Source organism: Ambystoma mexicanum, chromosome 5q (assembly GCF_040938575.1).
Source record: "Ambystoma mexicanum isolate Mex_15411 chromosome 5q, UKY_AmexF1_1, whole genome shotgun sequence".
In the NCBI taxonomy this organism is placed as follows: domain Eukaryota; kingdom Metazoa; phylum Chordata; class Amphibia; order Caudata; family Ambystomatidae; genus Ambystoma; species Ambystoma mexicanum.
Genome location: NC_090933.1, coordinates 851,572,830 through 851,589,027, shown reverse-complemented (window position 1 = coordinate 851,589,027; position 16,198 = coordinate 851,572,830).

Genomic DNA, 16,198 nt, shown 5'->3' with positions numbered 1-16,198 from the left:
CCTGGCAGTGCAGCTCTTCCTGTTTTTGGTTTGGAGTACAGACCCATGGGATACCCTTATGGCACCCATACTTTTGGTGACCCCAAGTGTAAAGGTAAGGCACTTGGAGTCTAGGCTGTCAGCCTGACCTACCCTTACCCCATGTCTGAGGTGGAGGCCACTGTCCTCCCCTGCTCTACAGGAATCACATGTGGTGCTCCCGAAGAGATTTCCCTAGTGTACTGGCGACTATCCCACAGAACACCCGTAGGTTTTTGAGAAGTGTCCTCTTGAATGGCCAGCCTTCTACTGGCTTGAGAGACACTGGGGCAAGCATGACAGTGGTGGACAGGACCCTGCTGAAGCCAGAGGACTATGCAGGTGCTCCTCTGAGAACCAACGGGTTAGCTGGTGGGCCTCCCAAATTATCGCCTGTAGCCTTAGTCACACTCATGATTGGAGAAAAGACAACAAAGCTTCTGTCCTGGTTCAGGACAATGTCCCTGCTAACATTCTGTTAGGAAATGATTTAGTAGAGTTGGGGTTGATCTCTGATGGTCTCCCCATGACTGCTTCTGCAGTCACTAGGTCACAGGTGACACAGGGTCTGGCTGTGAGTCAGGTACCCGAACCAAAGGCGAGGCCTAAGGCAAGAAGACGGAAGAACAATAAGGCCACCTCTGTGAAGGGGGCTCCTTCTATTCCTGCTGTTCCTACAGCACCCATTGGGATTGATGCTCCGGACGGGCTGGGTCCAGTGGAAAACCCAAACTCAACTCCTGAGGGAGAAGTGGCAGAAGACCCTCCTGCGGGAGAGGTTCTCAAACCGGGGGACCACCCCGACCTTTGATGCCTGTTGGCTGAAGGGGGACCCTCCCAGGCGGACTTCTGTAAGGGACAGAGAGAGTGCCACTCTCTCGAGGGTCTGAGGAAACAGGCCCTGTCCCAGGCACAAGGAGAAGTGCCTAGAACATTCCGGATCTATTGGGAGGGTGAGCTCCTTGTTAGTGAGCACACTAATACTGAACCTGGTGCCCTCAAGAGGTTGGGGGTACCCCAGGTTTACAGGCCCTTCCTGCTGCAGTTGGCGCATGAGGTGCCCTTAGCTGGTCATCTTGGTACCAAGCAGAATAAACAGAGGCTCTCTGCCCATTTCTACTGGACCTGGATGGAAGTAGAAGTGGCGTCCCACTGCAGGACCCGCCCAACTCGTCAGTTGTCTGGAAAGACTGGAGGCATTGGCCTTGCTCCACTGCAGCCATTGCCAGTGGTTGGCACACCATTTGAGAGGGTGGGCATCGACATTGTCGGTCCCCTTGACCCTCCCACTTCAGGTGGATATTGGTTCATCTTGGTCTTGGTTGATCATGCCACAAGGTAGCCTGAGGCTATACCCCTTCTGACTGTTACTGCCAAGGTGGTTGCCAGGGCTCTCCTGGGCATTTTTACCTTTGTTGGATTCCCTAAAGAGGTTGTCTCTGATGGTTCTACGTTATTTTGCTGCAGTATTTTTTGTCGCTGGACTTTTCATCGCAGTTTTTGTATCGAAAAAAACTTTTTTGGGTGGGGGTTAGCCCTCAAACCCCCCTTTATTTATTTATTTTTAATTATTCCCTTTCACCCACAAATATTTAATTTTTAAACCCCCTCAACAAAAAAAATGATGATTTTTTTTTTGATAAAAAAACGGCGATGAAAAGTCCCGCGACGAAAAATCCTGCGGCAAAAGAACTGTATACCGTCTCTGACAGAGGATCCAACTTCATGTCTAGTTACATGAAAATAATGTGGAAAAAGTGCGGGGTACCCTAAAAGTTCTCCACCTCTTACCATCCCCAGACCAATGGTCTGGTCGAGAGATTTAATAAAACTCTCAAGGGCATGCTAGGTGCTTTGGAAGAGCCCCTATGGAGGAAATAGGATCTTCTGCTGCAATGCATGCTGTTCGCTTACAGAGAGGTACCTCAAGAGGGTGTTGGTTTAAGCCCCTTTGAGTTACTCTTTGGACATCCCGTGACGGGCCCCTTGCCTTGATCAGAGAAGGTTTGGAAGCCACTCCTCCAGGTCCTGCCAAGCAAGTGGGGGACTATGTGTTAGGCCTCAGACAGAGGGTGACACAGATGATGGGCCAAGCGACAGCATGTCTTAAGGCCAACCAGGAATTGAACAAATACTGGCATGACCTTAAAGCATCACATCACAAGTGGTTTGGACTCCGGGGCAGGAGATCCTTGTGATGGAGCTTACCAAGCCTCAAGCTTTGGCAGATAAGTGGACTGGACCCTCCAGGATCATCTCCAAGATGGGCAAAGTCAATTATCTGGTTGACATGGGAGTCCCTGGGGTAGTCCCTCAGGTATTCAACGTCAACAGGCTCAAGCCTTTCCATAGGCAAGCAAAAGTCTCATGTATCTTGCTGGCTTCAGAGCAAGAAGAGGATGAGAGTGAGCCCCTTCCTGATTTGCTGCATAACAACCCTTCGTATGACTCAGCGGATGGAGTGCATCTTTCTCCAGATCTGACTCCAGAGCAGCAGAGGGCCTGCAGGGCCTTGCTCCAGCAGCATACGCATTTGGTCTCGCTGACATCAGACCTCACTCCATTGTTCAGGCACGAAATTGACACTGGTCACCGCGTACCTGTCAAAAGCAGATACTACACGATGTCAGACACTGTGAAGAATCACATACAGGCTGAGGTCGCCAAGATGTTGGATCTGGGTGTTATTGAATCCTCAACCAGTCCCTCTTCCAGCCCAGGGGTCCTTGTCCCCAAGGCAAGTTCCCAGGCAGATACCAAGAATTGGCGGTTCTGTGTGGACTACAGAGGGCTCAATGCTGTCACCAAAACTGATGCACACCCATTTCCCAGGCTGATGAGCTCATGGACACCATAGGTGCTGCCAAATTTGTGAGCACCTTTGACCTTACCTCAGGCTATTGGCAAATAGCTCTGACGGACCATGCCAAGGAAAAGACTGCATTCTCAACACCTGAGGGGCTCTACCAGTTTAGAGTCATGCCTTTTGGGTTGAAAAATGCACCTGCCACCTACCAGAGATTTGTCAATCATGCGCTCAGTGAGCTGGAGGCCTTTTGTGTGGCCTACCTAGATGACATTGGTGTCTACAGTTCCACCTGGAAAGAGCATTTGACTCACCTGGCTAAGGTGTTGCAGACCTTGAAAAGGGCTAACCTCACTATCAAGGCCAACAAGTGCGAGATAGCTCAGGGGAAAGTCACGTATCTTGTTCATGGGGCAGGAGGGGGTCAAATCCAACCTCTCCCCAGTAGAGTATAGGATGTACATGACTGGGAGACTCCCACTACTCAAACCCAGGTGAGAGACTTTATGGGCCTCACTGGGTATCATCGCAACTTCATGGCGGACTATGGAACCATAGCTGCCGCTCTGACTTTACCCAAACAGCCAAGGAAGGTTAATTGGGCAGAACACTGTCAGAGGGCCTTTGTTGCCTTGAAAGAAAGTCTGTGTAGGGAACATGTGTTGTGTATGCCTGATTACAGCAAACCCTTTATCGTCCAGACGGATGCCTGTGACACCGGAATTGGAGCTGTCTTGTCCCAGTTAGATGACAAAGGGAGTGAACATCCGATCATATTCATCAGTAGACAACTCGAGGGTAGAGAACTTAGGTGGGCTACTGTTGAAAAGGAATCTTTCAGTATAGTTTGGCGCCTTAGGCGTTTTAGGCCCTACCTTCCAGGGTCTACTTTCAAGGTCCAAGCAGACCATAAACCCTTAAAATGGCTTATGCAGATGAAGGGTGAAAATCCGAAACTGCTCCGGTGGTCCATTAGCCTACAAGGGCTAGACTTCACCATAGAGCGTACACCATCGAAGAGTCATGATAATGCAGATGGACTTTCCAGAAGGTATGTCGACTGTCTGGATGAGGGTGTCAATCTCATGGGAGATTAGACACCCTAACCTCAGCCTGGGGTGGGGGCGATTGTAATGCTGAAAATGAATCGGAGGGACAGGGCCTCCGTATCCTTGTCCTTTATTGCTTTATCGTGTATGTTCTGTCTTGTTTTCCGCGCAGGAGTTCATGTGGGACTCCTGGCAGTGCAGCTCTTCCTCTTTTTGGTTTGGTGAACAGACCCTTGGGTTAACCTATGGCACCCATGGGTGGCAGTACGAACCTGTACTCCTAGTGTATGTTTTTGGGCACCTGCGTGTGGCCCACAGAGCAGGGTATGGGTGGTGGCAGCACCATGCTGAATTTGACAGTCGCTCCGAGTATCCTCCATTTTGGGATACCCAGGCCCTGCCATTGAAATCAGTTTATTCCTGATAGGAAACAAGATGGCCCCTGTATCCTCTTGCTTTCTATCGCCTGTTACCTTGTCTTCCCAAAGTCCCGGGAAGCCCTGACTCTGTCCCTTCCCCCTGACTGGCTGTTGGGTGGAAGTTCCCAGTCAAACATTGCATCACTTTCAAAACAATGTGCATAACACACAGGGCAATCAATGGACAGGGAGCTGAATTCCTACAAAAGAAAATAACAATCTACAAGCCGATGAGACTCCTCAGATCACGCAACGAAATCTGCCTGGAACAAAAACCATAGGGGCTCCTCCTTCTCCCACCTAGCTGCAAAAACCTGGAACAACATCCCGAAAGAAATAAGAAACACCAAAGACCACCTACAATTCAGAAAACTACTAAAAACCTGGCTCTTCAACATCACAGATTCAAATTGAAAAAACGAACCAATCAAACTGGAAACACAAAGAACAGGATGACAGAATTTAGGATTACACTGATAACATCCAGAACCGACTAAGGGAAACTCTAAGTCGAATAGGACACATGCGACACCCCATGAGGGCAGAAATTAGCATCCCTAGCCAACTCCAGCCAACAACCTCACCCGCTCCATAATCGCTACCAGGTATCATATTTGAATAGAGTTGTGTGAATGTTAGCAGTTGCCACACTTGAACTAAGTTGTGGACATTGGCATGGGCCGAGCCTGGATGGAGTTGTAAATGATGGCAGGTGCTGCGCCTGGGCGTAATTGCAAGCATTGGCATGTGCCACGCTTCGAAGGGGCTGTGAGCGGTAGCCTGCATGAGTAGCCTGCATGAGTAGCTGGATACGACGAGGAATGCCGACCGCTGCCACATATGGATGGAGTAATGTTGACTGACCGATGCTGTGTACCGACTCAATTGGGAATGCTATCTGGGCCAGATTTGGATGGACTCACAAACGCCTGCTTGCCCCGCATACAGACAGGTTTGACGGAGGTGGCCGAACTTGGACAAGGTTATGAATGTGAGTGGGCGTCATGTGTGGAAGGGACTGTGTGTGTCGGCCGGTCCCAGATCTGGATGGAGGTGCGGTGATGCTTGCACGCCCCACCTGGAGAGAATATGGAAGTTTAGCGCCTAGCTTCCAGACAGCAATGCCAATTAACCAATCCACTAACGATTTCACCCCTCTGCATACACCTCTCAAACTCTAACCAAACACAACCACAAGCCTATAACACAACAATCCGCACAAAATTCACTACACTGCAACGACAAAACAAACCACACATGGACCCGCACAAGAGCACACAACGACTACCGACCGGAAAACACCCCCAAGCCCAGCCAACGGAGTTAACCGGGTTGAGGCTGCCAACAGCACATCACTGCTCTCTTGCACTTTTCCAGTTTATTCCCACTAACTCACCCCCCTTCCCTTTTTCAGAGCCACCAGAGCGCCAGGGCACCACAGCAGTGGTGATAGTGTGCGGTACAAATTTTCTTAAACATTAACATAAATGGCAGTGTGGGGGAAGTCCAGGCCAGACCGGCTGGAGCCTTCCCAATGACTGAATGTTATGGGTACGCCCTTGGGCTGGGAACTGGGTGAATGGAGTGGGTGACGAATACGCATTCCATGTTATGGGTGTGTAGTATCTGGTGAATGGCTGGGTGCTTGTCCGAATCCACATTCCGTGTTGTGAGTGTCTGGATGGAGAAGAATGGTCTGAATGCACTGTGAGCCTGATTGGCTGCCTGACTGCATGAATGCCCTTCTGAATGATTGGTTGGCTGAGTGTAACCCAGCAGAGTGAATGGGAGATCAACAGTATATCTGGGGGCCTCTCACTTATGGAAATTGTTCAGAATCTGAAGTTGATACTTGATGCTTAACCTTGAAGCCCACTGGAAGAAGAATTGCTGCTGCTGTCCTTCGCTAATCTGAAAGCTGCGTGACTGTCAAGGAACTGATCCAAGAGAGGACCTGGCTAAGAGACCTCTTCCCGAGCTACGAGGAACCATCGTGCACCAGCTGATCTTTGCCAAAGCTCCCTGGACGTCAGACTCTCGAAAGGCTGCCGACTGAAGAAGGGGACCGCCACAGAATCACAAAGTGAATCACAAAGCGAAGTCCATCACCTTTGACGACCGCTGTCGCCGACCGGAGCTGCAATGCTCCTTTGCCTAAGACATTTGATCCAAGGACTCCCTTGCTCATCACCGTCGACTGTTTTTGTCCTGCCGGAGAAATTCAAGGCCACGGACGACCGAGGAGAACCCGCTGGTGGGTTTCCCACCACCCGAACACTGCAGAGCCGCTGACGACACAACGCCCTTCCTGGGCCATAGTACTTCATTAACTCTTTGCGTCAACGAACTGTCGTCGTCGAGGTGCCCCGAACGCCTCAACTTGCAGGACGTTTTTGACCAATCGTCAACGAGCACCGCAAAAACCGAAGCTGTTGCCGCAATGACAGAGGTCACCCTTTTCTTCACCGACTCTCGATGACCAGTGGCTCTTGCCTTGAAGGGAGTGCACTCAAGAAGCGCCTGTCGACGACTCACCGAAGAACTCTACAAAACCAAGTACTGTGGGGTCGTAGAACCGTTTAGGAATCGAGACTATATCGAGCAAAATTGGACTGGGCTTGTCAAATACTCTTTATTTACAGGTTGTCCAGGTGGGGGGATCCTCGCACAGAACAGTTTCTAGGTAAATGGGGGACTGTTCTGCCATTGCTTGATCTAACTTGCTTTCTTTCTGTCAAGATGCCTGCCTGCGGAAGACCAGACAAGGCCCAGCAGCCCCGGAAGCAGGCATCATGCCACTTGGAGCATGCCCAAAAGCCCCAGTTAGGGGCTGTTTGGGTGCAGTCCTGGCGCCTATGGCGCCAGGCTCATACAGATAAAGTCATGACACCTTAATAGAAGGGCATCCGGCTATTGCAAAAACCGAAGCTAAAATTAGGAAGCAATTTTGGTGGCCCACCTGGCGAAAGGATGTCAAGTCATTTGTCATGTCTTGTAGCATTTGCGCACAAAATAAAGGGCAAAAGAAAAAACCTGCTGGATTATTGCAACCATTAGACATACCACCTACCCCTTGGCATACCTTGTCATTAGACTTTATCACGGATTTACCCCCGTACCAAGGTTACAATACCATTCTAGTTATTGTAGATCTTTTTTCTAAAATGGCCCACTTCATTCCTTTAAAAGGGATACCTTCAGCTTCAATACTGGCCAAGGAATTCCTTGAAAATGTTGTCCGCCTGCATGGCTTCCCTTCAGTGTTAATTTCAGATCGGGGCAGTCAATTAATTTCACATTTTTGGAGGAAATGCTGCCAACTGGCACAAATTGATGTTAGGCTTTCGACCAGTCACCACCCTCAGACCGACGGTCAAACGGAGAGGACCAACCAGACTCTTGAACAGTACCTCTGTTGTATGCTACATCAGTCTGAGGGGAATTGGAAAGACATTCTGTGGATCGCAGAGTATGCGTACAATAATTCCGTACACTCAGGAACTGGACAAAGTCCTTTTTTTACCATTTATGGGCACCATCCTCGAACCTCGGATTTGGACTCACCCCAGCATTTAGAGATGCCCGCAGTGGACCATCTCCACGCTGTTATTACACAAGCCTTTAAAGAAGCAACCATCCATTTGCAAAAGGCTAAGGAAAAATACAAAAAGGATGCGGATCAGCACAGAAGTGAAGCTCCTCAATACCAAATAGGGGACCAAGTATGGTTAGCCACTAAGCACTTACCACTCAAGGGGACTCGGACCTTTAACCCGAGGTATTTGGGACCTTTTTCTGTCAAAGCAATTATTAACCCAGTGGCCGTCAAGTTGGACCTACCTGCTCATATGCAAATCCATCCCGTCTTCCACGTGTCTCTTTTGAAGCCAGTGCAACCAGGAACTAGGCTAACCACTCCACCTGAACCTATCCTCATAGACGGGGAGCCCGAGTTCGAAGTCAAGAATATTTTGGACTCAAAAAGAGTGAGATCAAAACTCTTTTACCTAATTGACTGGAAAGGTTATGGTCCGCAGGAAAGGTCTTGGGAACCTAGTGACCACGTGCATGCACCTCGTTTAGTGAGGAGGTTCCATCAGGAATTTCCAGACAATCCACAGCCAAGGGGGAGAACGACCTTAGGAGGGGCCTTGAGGGGGAGTGCTGTCATGATGCCTGCCCCCGGAAGACCAGACAAGGCCCAGCAGCCCCGGAAGCAGGCATCATGCCACTTGGAGCATGCCCAAAAGCCCCAGTTAGGGGCTGTTTGGGTGCAGTCCTGGCGCCTATGGCGCCAGGCTCATAAAGATAAAGTCAGTCCTGGTGCCATGGGCGCCAGGCTCATTATTGATAACTTACCTGAAGCAGACCATGCTGCATACTCACCTGAGGCAGACCATGCTGCATGAAGACTCAAGCCAAATGAGGCTTAGGAGGGACTATTTTACTGAAGGGACTATTTTGTTACTTGGGTGGGGATGTGGAAGAATACTTACCTGGATCTTCTTCCAAGGCTATTTAAACCACGCCCGGACAACCACACGTGCTTCGCGTTATTCTGCTTGCTGCAGCGTAACGCTCACCGTGTTTTCAGCAGCTCCAGTCTTCAGCCACGCCCGCTTCAGTCCTGGGACTCCTGAAACAAGAAGAAAAGAAGGATAAAGGTTAGAACAGGAGTTTTAACTTTAATCCTTACCTGAATCCTGATCCATTTCGCCACGGAACTGAAAGACAGAAGTCTTTGAAGCATCGCTTGGCATTCCTACGGCGCCGCGCTGAACACACCTGCTTGGCGGTACTTCAGCATTCCATCACGCTCTCTCCATCTCGCGGCCGCCCTCCGACACCTAAGGAGACAAAGACAGCAAGGTGAGCTAGGGGACTCTCTAAGGCAATACAAGCTACCCCCAAGGACTTAACTGATTTACCACGGGAGGTACTCGCCTCATCTCGGGTCGGCGCAGTCAACTCTGCTTCACCGCCGTACCCCGGCCCCTAAGGGGAGAAAGCAAAGACAATACCAGATACCCCCCACAAAACTTACCTGATTTACCACGGGGGTCTCATCTCGGGTCGGCACAGTCAACTCAGCTTTATCGCCGTACCCCGGCCCCTAAGGGGAAAACCACAATAGACTTACCTGAATCTTACCAATTGCCATTTGGAAATCTTCGAGTGGATTAATCGGCAACCTGCAAGGAATCGGACAGAGTGAAGATCAGACATTTGAACTCTTATGAACAATTGGACTTTAGAGTCAATACTGGAACTCACCAATTCCTCTACGCCAGTGAAGTAACTGGTCATCAACGCGCCCCTGCGGTCGACGCAGGATGGAGAGCTCATCCTTCCAAACCATCAGGTGAGACTAAGGGGGGGGACATCAAGAGTGATCTGTGGGAAGACAACGGGAGTGGGCAAGGTGGGTTGACACTCAATTCCACGGGTGGTTAATTCCTCTTCTCCTTTGCAGAAGAATATTCTTGCGAGCCAGACAAACTAGGCTGAGCGGGCCAGTCCAGTCAGTCATCTCGGCGCTACACGACACGCTGGTGGGAACAACAGCGGCCCAGTTCCGGTCGACGCCCCCGTGGGAACCAGGTGAGCGTAACACTTTCTATGTCTATCGTTCATGCATTTTATAATCTGATTTGTATGCCATTTGAACTGTTAGCAGTTGATGCATTTCAAAGGAATCGATAGTTGAGTGGTATCACGTAGACCTGTATATATTTGCCATTATAGTTTTGCCAGCGTACAAAGGGTGTTATTGTGATTGTGAATATAACGTGAACCTTATTTATATAAAGACTGTGTTTTCACAAACATAGTGTGTGGACATTCGTTTGTGGGTGCTTGGGGACTGCACTGTACTTACAAACCAGCCTGCCTCACCTCCTGAGAGCTTAAGCCTTGGTTGCTTGACCACGATACCATAATAGAGATTCTTTGCTGGGGTGCTCTGTGCCTCTACTCTGCCATTGTCATGATCTCTGCTTCCAAAAGGTCAGGGTTTTCCCAACTCCCTTGGAAGCAGATCCATAACCCAGGTTCCGAGTGCCAACCAGTCCCAATTGGGACCTTTTGGACCCAGTCCTGGCGCCAGTGGCACCAGGCTCATAAATATGCCCAGTCCCAGCGCTGGAAGCGCCGGGCTCATAATGCTTGGGTGGACTTACCTGCAGCAGACCATGCTGCTTACTTGCCTGCCAGTTGAGCCTCTGATCCTCTTCTGTTTGGAACTACTTTTCCTGTTGGGTGGGGCAGGTGCCACTCCCTAGGTTCAGAACACTGGAACTCTTCTGGAAAGCAGGAACTCTTTTCTTACCTAGGCGTGGCTGTGGAAGGAGACACCTAAGCACTACAGGAGGCTATTTAAACCACACCCGATGGATGAATCTTGCTTTGCGTTATTCTGCATCCTCTGCAGCAGAACGCTCATCGTGTCTTCTGCATCTGATCCTGGGCCTAAGGAAAAAGGCTTACCATCCTGAATCCAGTCTTCAGCAACACCTATAAAGACAAGAAAGAACAGGTTAGCATTACGGTCTTCAGTGACAGCGCTTCACTTACCTGGTCCATCGGCTGTCACCAACGCCTCGCGCTGCATTCCGGCATCTGAAAGACAAAGGCTTACCTACTCTTTGTGCGCTCCGGAGGTCTTCGTACTGCATTCCGGCATCTGAAAGACAAAAGCTTACCAACTCTTCGCACGCTCCGGAGGCCTTCGGCGCTGCATCCCGCATCTGAAAGACAAAACAACGTGGTTTAAAGACATTGGGGAACTTTAATACTCACGTGCCATTACTCCTTTCCACATCTAACCCAGTGGGTATTCCGGCACCCTGCAGCCGCTCCGAACTTGTACCTGCAAAATAAAAAGACAGGTAGAGCGCATCGTGAAGCAGGCAACAAGCGCTTACTTACGTGCTTCCAGGCGCTTCTATTCATCACACGGGCTCCATCTTCAACTCACTTCAGCCCGTCATCCGCCATCGCCGGAACCCTGCAAAACAAGAGACATCATTACTAAAGACTTTTAAAGACATTAGAATTACTCGAAACTTACCGTTCGTGCAGTAAACGACGGACAGCAGTCCTCTGAAGTCAAGAGGCCTGCTCCCCTTATCCAGTGAAGAAACTGGTTACAGCACCCTGCCCCGAGGCAGATGGAGAGCACGGCGTTCACTTACCTAAGACATCTTACCCTTCGAGTCAGACATACAGTGCACAGAGGTCCAGCCCAAAGAGCCAGCCGTGTGTTACACATCACCTTTGAAGATACGGTATACGCCCAGTCAAGACCGGCGCCTCTACGGGAATCAGGTGAGCGTTACAGCCATATAGAGAGCAGGCTTACAGATAACCCCCTCCGGTGCTTTACAGCCAGGATAGATGATGATGGCATTGTTCTTGTTGTATAGAGGAACATATCCCTCGCGGACTTGACTCCTAACGTGATCGGGTGTTGATGAATTACAAAGTTTGAATGCCAAGTCGAAGACTGATTGGCTTTCTTTTGGTAGCCCCATCCTAGATGGTTTGACAGATTTCTGTATCAAACTACTTCATAACCTCAAAGGTGAGTGTTAACTTCTTGTAACTTTTAAAGTTCATTATCGCTTTTGATATAAAACTACTCTTCGATTCACCATGAGAACAGTCACCTTTGTCTCACAGTACTCCACTTTGTTTAGAGTACTACAATGTTGTACCACCACAGCTTTTGTACGTGGACTACTACCACAGCTTCAGTGATTGGTACTTCTAGACAGGCTTCGACAAGTTATACTTTAAAGTACTTCAACCCCATCAAGTAAGCAAGACACTCTTCCTCTGAATATCTATCTTCAAAAAGGGCAGCCTATTTGCCTCTCTTGTCTGTCTGCCAGAATAACAACCTGGGTTGTGAAGACGTTCACTCCCCATGAAAGACCAAAGAAATATCGAGGCTTAGTACCACCAAAATGAAATACGCCAATCACGAGTTCAGCGATACATGTATTATTTAATATGCAAATACAGATAGCTATCTGGCTCCCAACCCCTCGCAGTGTGTACCAGCAGACACCGTGAGGGGAGAGAGTGCTGGACATTACAATGTATACATCTTTTATACAAAATCCTGGTTACATCGTCCAGCCCTTCTCCAACTTAACAATTTGCTAGGGTTCATACCCAGTTCACATGACAAATACAGCAATGTCGTCTTCAAACACTTGAGATATTTTTCTGGACACAAAACACAATGGTGACATTTGCTTTCCGGCTTAAAGCAAGTCTAGTTTCAAGAAAGACCACAATGGATTTCTGCAAAAGCACACGGTTTCAGCTATTCAGCATTCTGTTCACCATTTGAACAATGATGACACTATTGGTAAAGACAACATCTAAATTGAGGTTCAGTTCAGCTCCAAGGTTTCTTAGTTCAGTACGAACATTCTGCTTCAGCAGCCTCAACATGTTGACACAGTGCAAAGTTCATTTTTCTCTGCCGGAGCCGAAAACATGAGACAGAAAACAGGAGTTTAATCAAAATGGCGGATGATTCTAAAATGGCGGTGAAGTCAGCCTCATTCAGGTTCATTCGAACGCGGTTTTCAGTGCGATGCAAACGTGCTTAGGCCAATGTTCATTAACAGGCGTATTATGTTTAATATGGTTTTACACCCACATCACAAATAAAACTCAGAATAATGGACACATCCCAGTAGGGAATGAGACCAGGAGATTGGTTGTGAGAGGCAACAAAGTTTATATAAGATTCAGCATCCAGAGAACTCTGCTGCTTTCAGAGCGCTCTGGCAAACAATACAAAGACAATACATTTTAAAGGGTTACAGCGCCATCTGTGAGATTTCTATACAGCCTACAAGTTACATTTTGATTGGTGAAGGAAGGGGTTCGAGTATAGCGCTGTAAGGGCCAGCTCCACGAGATTGGTTGGTGGCTTGGCGGGATGTCAGACATCACATGGTTCATCTGGGCCGGTCCATGCGAGGTAGAGGTCGGGTCAGGTCCGGGAGAGGCGGCTGGTTCTGGCTAACTAATCTACATGCTATCACAAGACATTCAGCAAATAATGACCATTACTACACCTTTGATATTTTACGAGAGGCCTATAAATTGTACACGTGTGCTTACTTCATCTTGCTTTAGATCATTGGCGAGGTGAAGGGTGTGGGGTTCTTGCCCTCCAGGTAACATGTGGGGGGCGGGATTGATAGCTGTCGGGTCTGGCACATCAGAGCGGGAGGGGGTGGAGTGACACATGTTAGTTTAGGACAGAATATACTGTGACATGAGTCTGGTTTTATGGGGGGCACTAGGGTGGTCAGCGTGAAAGGGTCACACTTCTGCTACATCAAAACGATTAGCTTCGGAGGGGCACAGGGTTGAACAGGCAGTAATTTTCCGACAGTGGGGGCGAGAGGTTCAGTAGCGGGTTTGATGAAGCCACAAGTCATAGTTCGGCCCGGTCACACACAGGTCAATGATCTCAGAGGAAGGATGAAAAGAATACACTGTTTGCTTGTAAAAAAGTTTGCGCTAGAGCATCCGTGAGAAAGGGACTTGGGAGACACAGACGCAGGAGGAAAAAGGCAGGGGCTGTCAGCGCTCTCTGTGCGCGGTGCTGCTGAGGGGCAAGAAGGCTTCACAGATACCAGAATGCAGCCTAGTCTAAAGATGGAGTTGGGGTACACAAAATGGAGACCAAATGTGTCTTGCAATAGCCCCACCTCTGTATGTGCCAGTGTCGACTTGTCCTCTGAGACCACAGAAGGGCAAGGAAGGTGTCCCTCCACTAGTGCAAGAGCAGGTGGTTCCTTTTGCGTAGAATGTATGGGGGCGCAAAACCATCACCCTCCTTCCTTGCAGTTGCCTTTAAGACTTACTTCTCTCAGTCTTTGGCACTACAGTTTGTGTCAACTTCAAAATAGTTTTTACAAGCAGCCAGTTTCCCTTCCCCAACTTTACCTTCACCTCTGTGCCAGCTATCAGCCCAAGGGATTACCCAGAAGACTTGCTTCCACTCTCTTAGCTTCAGGTAACGCTTGTACATTTGTCTCTTATGCCAGTTGAACTGTTATTAACTTCACAGTAACAGTTAGAGTGCTTGCTACTCAGGGAAAAGCTAATTTCACTTTTAATATGGGGAGACTCTTGGCTTGGACAATGCTTGTTCTCTTCTTCAATAGTAGATACACTTTACCTTCTTAATCTGAAAAGGTATGCTGCGTTAAAGAAAATAATAGAGTTCAGTCTTTCTTTAAGAATCACAATTAGGCACACACGACTTAAGCTAGTTTTCAAATATTAATGACTTGTATTGAATTGTGTTCCTGTGTAAGAGTAAAGGATAGAGTTCTGTGTTCCTTTGGGTATCACAATTAGGCACACACAGCCACGTTTGATATAGTTTTCAGAAGTTAAAGACTTCAATAATTGTTTTTGTCAAGGTTAGGTATTCGGAAATGGTCTTTGCAAAGTTCACTCTTCTTAATTGGTGACAGGCGACCATTCCTTCAGGTATTTACAGTCTGTCAAGGGTTTAACAATGGATGTAAGCAGTGTTTGCTCTACACGCAAATAAAAAGACTTTCCTCCTATACGTTAGTGCTACTTTTCCATTGTTCATAGATTATAACTTCAACAAACAACTTCAGCTCTCTTTAAATCACATGCGAGGGAATAGGGAACTGGATACTGTTGCCAGCAATGCTTGCACACGGTATTAGAACACCAGGCTTCACTCACTGGCTTCTTTAACACATGCGCTGTGGATCGCATCGCTTCCACGACTTGTGCCACAACTGCTACTGCTTTTGGCTTCTTAGGGACCCACACACTTCCTCTCTGAAGGTGTATTCGGCCCGGCCACATGTTTATGGGGCCCCTCTTGCTCCTGAGACCCACGGCTTGACAACTGCTCCTCGCCTTGGTCTCCAACTTGTTCACTGCGCGGCAACCACAGCACTCAAGCTCACATGGAAAAAGACAGCTCTCTTGTACGCCTTCCACTGCACAGCCTCAGCACTTCAGAGTTTGGGAGAACAGGACTCTCTCAAAACAAGTAGGTGAAACCTGCTGTCTCCACATTCCAGAGCCCCTCTTGTTCTTCCACTCCAGCCACGGTTTCAGCTCCTTCCAATTGCCTTCACCTATGGGGGCTTTTTATGCATCGCAGGTTCCCTAAGGTGTGTGCTATTAGGCTTAATTGCCTGACTACTGCAATTGAGTTAATTTTAAGGGTAGATTTATATCCCTTAAACTCATTAAAGATGGACTCTTAGAGTTTATGATTAGAGAGGAAGGGTGTTCATCCTGAAATGCTTTAAAAGATGTTTTTGTTAACAATGCTGGCTCAGGTTTAACAGAACTTGTACCCCAGGTTTCAGATTTTATATAAGGGTCAGGGACATTATTATGACAATATACCATTATCTGTTTTGGCAATTTGTAAAGGCACTTCTTTTCAGAAGGCAAATACTGCGTCTCATCCCACGGTCTCGCCTCACCACTTGGGGCCTTGTCTCCTCCCAGGTGATCCTCATGCAATACACTACCCCTAAGGCCCAGATCATGAAGCGTCTGCCTTTCCCTCACCACCTGGGAGAAGACTTTAGGCAGGGTTTCACTGAGGGATCCGTAGGATTCTTCATAACACCATCAATGCCTCTCTCCAGCGTTGCTCGCTTCTCCTTCTTTGGCATTCGCGTTCTCGCCGACCGACTCTCTCTCCTTCTTGGGTCTCCTGTGGCCTGCAAAAATCTTGGAGAAGGTCGTTACCTCCAAATTACACGTTTGTTGGAGGAAAATGACATTCTAAATCCCTATCAATCTGGATTTAGAGCAGGCCATGGGACTATGACCGCACTACTTGCTGTCCGGTATGATCTCCTAGA